The sequence below is a fragment of the Rutidosis leptorrhynchoides genome, chromosome 11, assembly GCF_046630445.1.
Source record: "Rutidosis leptorrhynchoides isolate AG116_Rl617_1_P2 chromosome 11, CSIRO_AGI_Rlap_v1, whole genome shotgun sequence".
Taxonomy (NCBI): Eukaryota; Viridiplantae; Streptophyta; class Magnoliopsida; order Asterales; family Asteraceae; genus Rutidosis; species Rutidosis leptorrhynchoides.
The window spans coordinates 245,440,733-245,451,647 of record NC_092343.1 but is presented as its reverse complement, the minus strand read 5'-3'; positions in this window follow the sequence as shown (position 1 = coordinate 245,451,647).

The following is a 10,915-nucleotide window of genomic DNA, read 5'->3' as shown; positions in this document are numbered from 1 at the left end:
ATTGAGCAAATGCACAGCGGAAGACTTAATTCGTACCTGAGAATAAACATGCTTTAAAGTGTCAACCAAAAGGTTGGTGAGTTCATAGGTTTATCATAACAATCATTTCAATATGTTAATAGACCACAAGATTTCATAATCATAAACATAATACACTCGCAAGTGTATGTAAAGCATTCTAAGTGGTTGAGCACTTGGTAACCATACTTAACATTTAATCAACGTCGCATATTCCATTTATTATGAAATCTCACTACACCATACCAGGTGTAGTCACCAAAACGAAGTACTGTGCAACCGTTGAATACTGGTCGTCCAGTCCGGTTGGGGTTGTCAGGCCCGATAGATCTATCAACAGGATTCTCGTTTACAATACCCATGTAAATAGTAGTTACCAAGCTATTAGGGAAAAATATGCAAAGTGGTACAACTCAACGTTGAATATGTTTTTAGTACTTGTGTCCATTTCGTAAAACAGTTATAAAACAATGCATGTATTCTCAGCCCAAAAATATATATAAAAAGGGAGTAATGAAACTCACTTTTGCCTTGAAGGTATTTAATTCGACTTGGTGTCCGATAGATATCACGAACCTAACCAAATATATAATATATCAACATATTTTCTTTTTAAGTAATCGTTACATATATATATATACTTTTAATATTTTTCTTAGTCTTTAGTTAGCAGTCCGATGTTAGTGGTCCACAATTAGTTGCTTAAATAAAATAAATAAAGACCCCATCGTATTCGTATTGATCAGAATTAATCTCGACCCATGGTCCCATGTTGTCAAATGACGTGTTGCGTAAATAAAGTACCGTGTTGTCAAATGACGTGTTGCGTACAATCATGAGGTCTTATGATTAATCTTCTCGTGTTGTTTACGGGTGGTCCTGAAATATATAAAATCAAATCATAAGTAATTATATATAAAATATCATATTAAACCATGAAATTTTTATGTGTTAACATATTCATAAGAAATATCATTTTTCCAGAACATGAACTTCTAATTCAAAGTTCAAGATAGTTTTTAATTATCCAACCCAAAACAGCCCCCGGTTGCACTCCGACGACGTAGATTCAGTTTTTAAGATGTTCTTTGTAAAACCAAGTTATATCTTGTTAGGTTAGCATATCATTATGATATATTACAGGTATTGAAGTTTTTTAAAAGTCAAGTTAGAAGGATCTATTTAGTTTGCGAACAAGTTTGAAATCATTCAAACTATGTTCTTGTTGTTAAAATTTTATACCACAAAATAAGATAGCTATATGAATATGAATTGAATAAGATTATGAACAAGGTTAATACCTCAAGTTACTTGGATAAAGTTACCGCAAAAGATAAGAAATAATCTTGGAATCAAAGAGTGGTGGAGTTAGATCAAAAGGTTGGAAGTAAACTTCTTCAAATGGGTGGTTATTTTGATATGTTCTTGAAAGAGTTTTCTTATGGTGTTTAAGGCTTGTAATTGAAGCTAAATGATGGGGAAAATGCTTGGAGATGATCAAGTATGAAATTAGGAGTATTTTGAGAGAGAAATGAGTGTGTAGGTATGAGAAAATGGAGTGAATAAATGGTGTTCATTTATAAAAACGTTTTTAGTTTATAAAGAAAAAAAGGATTCCTAATTTTGTTTTCTTACTAATAATTCATACTACTTGACAAATTCTAGTTACCTCATATCTAGGGCAGTAATAATGTTGATTAGGATGTTAATTTGATGTGTATATACCAATAGTAAATACGTATAGAAGCTGGGTATGATACGGGTACATATACCCTAGATATACGTATAGAAATCTTGAGGAAACGGAACGAGAATTCAAATATAACTATCTTTTGTGAATATACTTATATTGTTTTATGTATTTAAGTCCTTAAAAAGTGATTAAATACATTATATATACGATACATGTATAAGCATTATAGATTATAAGTATATATATCAAAGAATGTTACGTATAGTTATCGTTTTGAAAACTTAAGTTAGTAGTTTCAAAATATACTTATAACTCATTGTCATTAGTACACAATGAGATGTTAAACCATCCTTAGATCATGTTAAATATATATAAATACATATATATACACAAACGTATAATTATTGTATGTTATATAGTTCGTGATATCATTGGTCATATTGGACGGTCAAACGTTGTGTAAAACTCTTTTCAAAAACACAAGTCTCAACAATTTGGATTACTTATCATGTTGGTATGGTTTAATTTATGTAAATATTAATCTCATAAGTATAATTTGGTCAGAAAATTCCGGGTCATTACAGTACCTACCCGTTAAAGAAATTTCATCCCCGAAATTTGATAGAGGTTGTTATGGATAACAATAAGAAGGTTTTCAGGACAAATATAAGGTGATAATGGAGTTTTATCATCATTGAGTAATGTAGATAAAACGATTCGATTATGCGAAAAATATAAATGAGACTATCGTAAAAGAGTGAGATGAGTAAAATATATTCGTCTTAACCGTTGACATAGTTATGATTGATTTCTGGGATTTAAGGGATTTAAAGAGAATCTTACGTAATAAGATTTGGTTCTTTGGTGATTAAGGAAATCAGGATCTTCTTTGATTATATGCAAAAATCTGTTTCGATTGCTCTGTCGGATATTTCACTATAAATTCACCCATTCGTTTCCTTATTTTCCACGACTCACACCTTCTATTCTTTCTCCCTTGATTCTTATTTTAAAGCATTCATCAATATGCTCCATCCAGTCCTGATTCTTGATATTCTCCTAACTTTTATATCTGTCATTCTTCTTTTTCATCTACTACCAGAAGAATCTATTTACTTCTACTATACTCTTGTGTTTATAGTGTTTCTAATTCTCCTGTGTCTCTATATTGCTATCTGCATCGATATACACGGTTTGTAATTTCGGGGTTATTATCGAAGTTTATATTCTTCATTATTTTTCTGAGCTTCATGCTTTCGTTTTCTCTTCCCGACTTCGAGTCAAGCGAGTAATGGTCCGGAATTCGTAGATATGAAATTCAGAATGAACATAGCTAATGCTCTAAGAAGAAAATGGTAATAGAACGATTTTGATTTGTTAAATTACCAGAATACCCTGGAGAAGACCGAGTCATCCAGAAAAATATTCTCTTGATATGTTTAGAGATTAGATAGAATGTAAGAGTCATGTAAATGGCACATGATGACGGTACTATGAATCATCATGCTTCATTAGAAACTCAACATGACTTACTGTAATATAATGACGTTGATCAAGTGTCATTATATTATACTAATCCATGCTTCAGTTCCCAACACTACTTCAAAACATTCATATTTTAAACTCGAAGGTTTCAGAATTTAGAAACTAACACAGTTTCTTTTATGTTGCAGATATTACAGAGAGATAAATGATCTCAGATAAGAATAGTTGTGAAAATATCGCCAGAAATATGGAGGATATTTATAATAGAACATACGAGAATATCTTAGAATTTCTAATATCAATGGATGATGAATAAGATTTGTCTGTGAAGGTTTAGAATGAGAAATAAGATGTTTGCTAACGATTTCAGCAGGCACAGAATCATTTGGATTCTTTGAAGGAAAACTTATTCTTTGTGATTTGTCCACGGCTTTCTTCATAGTTTCACATAATCCGCTTTTCGGTACTACATTTTCTATCGAGCGTTCCTAACACTCCTTTCTTTATCATCAAACTTTTGGCCATTAAGATCATCTACAACATGCTGCTTCGTCAGCATTTACAAAGTAACTGATCTGGGTCATCGGTTATCAAACCGAGGTAGTTTCAGGAGAATTGTGTTTTTAGAATGATTAATCGCTGATGGTAATATTGTGGAATATAAAAGGTTCCCCAGTAACAATAAAGAGTACGCATATATATCGCGGTTATAATAAAGTTGTTTCGGATGAAAAGTCGGAGTTGAATTGCTGGAGCTGTGACAAAATTAGCTACTTTGGAAAGGGATTGCAAAACAATCTTCGGTAATAACAATGTCAAAGGAACTAGAACAGATACGTGTCAAACGTTTACTCAGTTTTCGAGGGTTTTTTAGGTGCATAACTATATGCATCAATCTTTTCTTTCGTAGATGAAGTGCGGTTGGTTTATCCTCTCGATTGAGGTGTTTTTAAGATTCATGATAGATTTGAACGCTGATTGTAATCGTCGAGATACAATGAGGTTTAAGATGAAATCAAGTGGTAATCTTGATGAAATGTTTAGTTTCATATGTTATAATTAATATTTTAATTCATTTTAATTGTCCAATGTCATTAGTCCACAGTCGATAGTCCATAGTAACAGTCCAATAATTCATATATAGTTTAATATATAATATACGAATTAATTAATACGTGTCGTGACCCGTATACCTCTCAGACTCGATCACAACTCAAACTATATATATTATTGTAGAATCAACCTCAACCCTGTATAGAGAAGTCGACCATTACTGCATATAGAGTGTCTATGATGATTCCAAATAATATATATAGATGCGTCGATATGATATGTCAAAACATTGTATACGTGTCCCGATATTTAAAGTGCGTAAAATAATTACAGAAATTAAATGACGATAAATAAAAGTGCGATAATTAAATTGCGATAAATAAACTGCGATAAATAAAATGTAACCAGTTAGCTAGGAACAGTAAGCTGGAACAGTTAGCGTGGATTCTTACCAAAAATTTTCATAGTTAATTTATTTGTTTCTAACAGATTTTATTTTGTCATATGTTTTCTTCATATGCCACTTGTTGGATTCTGGGAAGTCAAAATCCAAATATGAAATTGAATGAAAATGGTTATTCTGCGGTGAACTGATACGTATATCGGTGGTTGTAAGTAGGATAGTAAATGACTGTTGAATCAACTTCGACGAATGTACAATGTAACTTATTAAGATGAAATCTAATTATTCCTCGGGTATTACCTACCCGTTAAAAAAAAAATTTCACCATTAATATTTTATACAGAAGAACTTTTAATTACAATCTTTATGAAAACATATATACATATATATTTTCTTCAGATGAAATCATGAATTTAATGAGTTAATATGATATTAATCTCATTTGCTTTTCGGTTTGAGCTAGAATAAGAAATCTCTAAAACTTTTTGAAACCACATATTCTTCGCAGAATATCAATGAAGTTATGGATCAATACTTCATCGTTCATTATTGTTGGTACTCCTTGGTATCTATGGTGCGTATGATGTTGATGTTTGTGGGACAGATTATGATGTCGAGACGTGTGATGCGGATGTTGTTTGTTAGTGGTGATGATGGTATTGTTGATGTTATTGATGGTGGTGCTGATTATGCTGTTGGTGCTGCTGCTGGTGTTTGCAACCTTCGCACCATGTTCTCCAAAGCTGTCATGCGAGCGCGAAGTTCGTTAACTTCTGCTAGTACACTGGGATGATTGGCGGTTGGAGCGAGCGAATGAACAAGATTTGTAATATGGGATAGTATATAATCTTGACGAGATACTCTAGAAATGAGAGAGAAAATGGTGTTTCGAATAGGTTCACCGGTAAGTTCTTCAGGTTCATCGCCAAGAGGGCAAATTGGTGGATGGAATGGATCACCTTCTTCTTGTCTCCAGTGATTTAGTATATTACGATCCCATCCCCAATTCATCCAGAATAGATGATGGGAAATTGGTTGATCCATTCCGGTGACGCTACTTTCGGAGCCCGAATGGAAATCCATATCGACATAACTGTCGGAATCTGAAGAATTCGAACTAGATGCGGAATCCATCTTGTATAATGGGGAAAATGAATTTTTGGTATGGAATAGATTATAGAAGTTAGATTTGGTACTCTACAATACATAATTTACATATGTATATATAATACCAAAATCCCGTAAATTACGGAGAATCTTTGAAAAGATATCAGTCAAAGTTCGTAATAACAGATATGCTAAGATAAGAATTCGTCTATACACTATCAATGCAGTAAATGCAGTAAAACATGTCTAGACTTATGAATGATAAGCATGTAATTTCCTAAGGATGATAAGCAGATGATTTCCGACTAGAAATGATAAGCAAAACTTTTGACATGTAGACACGGTCGAAGTCCAGACTCATTAATGCATCCTAACAACTACTAGTTAGACACACTAATGCAAGACCTGGTTCGCTACGACCATCGCTCTGATACCAACTGAAAGGACCCGTCCTAATCCACCTGGACGAAGTCATCAACATTTAGTCCCATTGTGATGATCGGCTCCAAGTAATGTCCTTATATTGAGCAAATGCACAGCGGAAGACTTAATTCGTACCTGAGAATAAACATGCTTTAAAGTGTCAACCAAAAGGTTGGTGAGTTCATAGGTTTATCATAACAATCATTTCAATATGTTAATAGACCACAAGATTTCATAATCATAAACATAATACACTCGCAAGTGTATTTAAAGCATTCTAAGTGGTTGAGCACTTGGTAACCATACTTAACATTTAATCAACGTCGCATATTCCATTTATTATGAAATCTCACTACACCGTACCAAGTGTAGTCACCAAAACGAAGTACTGTGCAACCGTTGAATACTGGTCATCCAGTCCGGTTGGGGTTGTCAGGCCCGATAGATCTATCAACAAGATTCGCGTTTATAATACCCATGTAAATAGTAGTTACCAAGCTATTAGGGAAAAATATTCAAAGTGGTACAACTCAACGTAGATTATGTTTTTAGTACTTGTGTCTATTTCGTAAAACAGTTATAAAACAGCCCAAAAATATATATAAAAAGGGAGTAATGAAACTCACTTTTGCCTTGAAGGTATTTAATTCGACTTGGTCTCCGATAGATATCACGAACCTAACCATATATATAATATATCAACATATTTTCTTTTTAAGTAATCGTTACATATATATATACTTTTAATACTTTTAATATTTTTCTTAGTCCGTAGTTAGCAGTCCGATGTTAGTGGTCCACAATTAGTTGCTTAAATAAAATAAATAAAGACCCCATCGTATTCGTATTGATCAGAATTAATCTCGACCCATGGTACCATGTTGTCAAATGACGTGTTGCGTACATAAAGTACCGTGTTGTCAAATGACGTGTTGCGTACAATCATGAGGTCTTATGATTAATCTTCTCGTGTTGTTTACGGGTGGTCCTGAAATATATAAAATCAAATCATAAGTAATTATATATAAAATATCATATTAATTATATAAGATATGATTAATTTACTTTTTCTCCAAATATTTTCGTAGCTAAACTAGCTTCGGATACCCAATCTTGTTTTAGTCGTAGTTTCTTCATTACAACTCCGTTTTTGTTGGTTCAACTTGCCACTTCCTTTGATCGAGTCAAATTTTATGAATATGAACTGAAAATACCTTAGTTTGTATTCGAAATTATAGGTTATAGGTCAAACTTTGGTGAAACTTATGAAAGTGATCATTTTTCATCATAAAAACAACATTTAATGATCATTTTTCTAAAAATACTTACACTTTGAGTTAAACCATGAAATTTTTATTTGTTAACATATTCATAAGAAATATCATTTTTCCAGAACATGAACTTCTAATTCAAAGTTCAAGATGGTTTTTAATTATCCAACCCAAAACAGCCCCCGGTTGCACTCCGACGACGTAGATTCAGTTTTTAAGATGTTCTTTGTAAAACCAAGTTATATCTTGTTAGGTTAGCATATCATTATGATATATTACAGGTATTGAAGTTTTTTAAAAGTCAAGTTAGAAGGATCTATTTAGTTTGCGAACAAGTTTGAAATCATTCAAACTATGTTCTTGTTGTTAAAATTTTATACCACAAAATAAGATAGCTATATGAATATGAATTGAATAAGATTATGAACAAGGTTAATACCTCAAGTTACTTGGATAAAGTTACCGCAAAAGATAAGAAATAATCTTGGAATCAAAGAGTGGTGGAGTTAGATCAAAAGGTTGGAAGTAAACTTCTTCAAATGGGTGGTTATTTTGATATGTTCTTGAAAGAGTTTTCTTATGGTGTTTAAGGCTTGTAATTGAAGCTAAATGATGGGGAAAATGCTTGGAGATGATCAAGTATGAAATTAGGAGTATTTTGAGAGAGAAATGAGTGTGTAGGTATGAGAAAATGGAGTGAAGAAATGGTGTTCATTTATAAAAACGTTTTTAGTTTATAAAGAAAGAAAAGGATTCCTAATTTTGTTTTCTTACTAATAATTCATACTACTTGACAAATTCTAGTTACCTCATATCTAGGGCAGTAATAATGTTGATTAGGATGTTAATTTGATGTGTATATACCAACAGTAAATACGTATAGAAGCTGGGTATGATACGGGTACATATACCCTAGATATACGTATAGAAATCTTGAGGAAACGGAACGAAAATTCAAATATAGCTATCTTTTGTGAATATACTTATATTGTTTTATGTATTTAAGTCCTTAAAAAGTGATTAAATACATTATATATACGATACATGTATAAGCATTATAGATTATAAGAATATATATCAAAGAATGTTACGTATAGTTATCGTTTTGAAAACTTAAGTTAGTAGTTTCAAAATATACTTATAACTCATTGTCATTAGTACACAATGAGATGTTAAACCATCCTTAGATCATGTTAAATATATATAAATACATATATATACACAAACGTATAATTATTGTATGTTATATAGTTCGTGATATCATTGGTCATATTGGACGGTCAAACGTTGTGTAAAACTCTTTTCAAAAACACAAGTCTCAACAATTTGGATTGCTTATCATGTTGGTATGGTTTAATTTATGTAAATATTAATCTCATAAGTATAATTTGGTCAGAAAATTCCGGGTCATTATAGGTATGAAAGCCGATGTTGCTAAATGCGTAGGAGAATGTTTGACGTGTTCTAAGGTCAAAGCTGAGCATCAGAAAGTATCAGGTCTACTTCAACAACCCGAAATCCCGAAATGGAAATGGGAAAACATTACCATGGATTTCATCACTAAATTGCCAAGGACGGCAAGTAGTTTTGATACTATTTGGGTAATAGTTGATCGTCTCACCAAATCAGCACACTTCCTGCCAATAAGAGAAGATGACAAGGTGGAGAAGTTAGCACGACTGTATTTGAAGGAATTCATCTCCAGACATGGAATACCAATCTCTATTATCTCTGATAGGGATGGCAGATTTATTTCAAGATTCTGGCAGACATTACAACAAGCATTAGAAACTCGTCTAGACATGAGTACTGCCTATCATCCACAAACTGATGGGCAGAGCGAAAGGACGATACAAACGCTTGAAGACAAGCTACGAGCATGTGTTATTGATTTCGGAAACAGTTGGGATCGACATCTACCGTTAGCAAAATTTTCCTACAACAACAGCTACCATTCAAGCATTGAGATGGTGCCGTTTGAAGCACTTTATGGTAGAAAGTGCAGGTCTCCGATTTGTTGGAGTGAAGTGGGGGATAGACAGATTACGGGTCCGGAGATTATACAAGAAACTACCTAGAAGATCATCCAAATTCAACAACGGTTGAAAACCGCCCAAAGTCGACAAAAGAGCTACGCTGACATTAAAAGAAAAGATATAGAATTTGAAATTGGAGAGATGGTCATGCTTAAAGTTGCACCTTGGAAAGGCGTTGTTCGATTTGGTAAATGAGGGAAATTAAATCCAAGGTATATTGGACCATTTAAGATTATTGATCGTGTCGGACCAGTAGCTTACCGACTTGAGTTACCTCAACAACTCGCGACTGTACATAACACTTTCCACGTCTCGAATTTGAAGAAATGTTTTGCTAAAGAAGATCTCACTATTCCATTAGATGAAATCCAAATCAACGAAAAACTTAAATTCATCGAAGAACCCGTCGAAATAATGGATCGTGAGGTTAAAAGACTTAAGCAAAACAAGAAATTTCGTCAACACCTTTAACAGCTTAAAATTTCGGGACGAAATTTATTTAACGGGTAGGTACTGTAGTGACCCGAACTTTTCCATGTTTATATATATTAATTGAGATTGATATTTACATGTTTAAATGTTTCCAACATGTTAAGAAATCACACTTGTTAAGACTTGATTAATTGAAATATGTTTCATTTAGACAATTGACCACCCAAGTTGACCGGTGATTCACGAACGTTAAAACTTGTAAAAACTATATGATGACATATATATGGATATATATATATAGTTAACATGATACTTTGATAATTAAATATATCATTAAGTATATTAACAATGAACTACATATGTAAAAACAAGACTACTAACTTAATGATTTTTAAACGAGACATATATGTAACGATTATCGTTGTAAAGACATTTAATGTATATATATCATATTAAGAGATATTCATACATGATAATATCATGATAATATAATAATTTAAAATCTCATTTGATATTATAAACATTGGGTTAACAACATTTAACAAGATGGTTAACCTAAAGGTTTCAAAACAACACTTACATGTAACGACTAACGATGACTTAACGACTCAGTTAAAATGTATATACATGTAGTGTTATAATATGTATTTATACACTTTTGAAAGACTTCAATACACTTATCAAAATACTTCTACTTAACAAAAATGCTTACAATTACATCCTCGTTCAGTTTCATCAACAATTCTACTCGTATGCACCCGTATTCGTACTCGTACAATACACAGCTTTTAGATGTATGTACTATTGGTATATACACTCCAATGATCAGCTCTTAGCAGCCCATGTGAGTCACCTAACATATGTGGGAACCATCATTTGGCAACTAGCATGAAATATCTCATAAAATTACAAAAATATGAGTAATCATTCATGACTTATTTACATGAAAACAAAATTACATATCCTTTATATCTAATCCATACACCAAAGACCA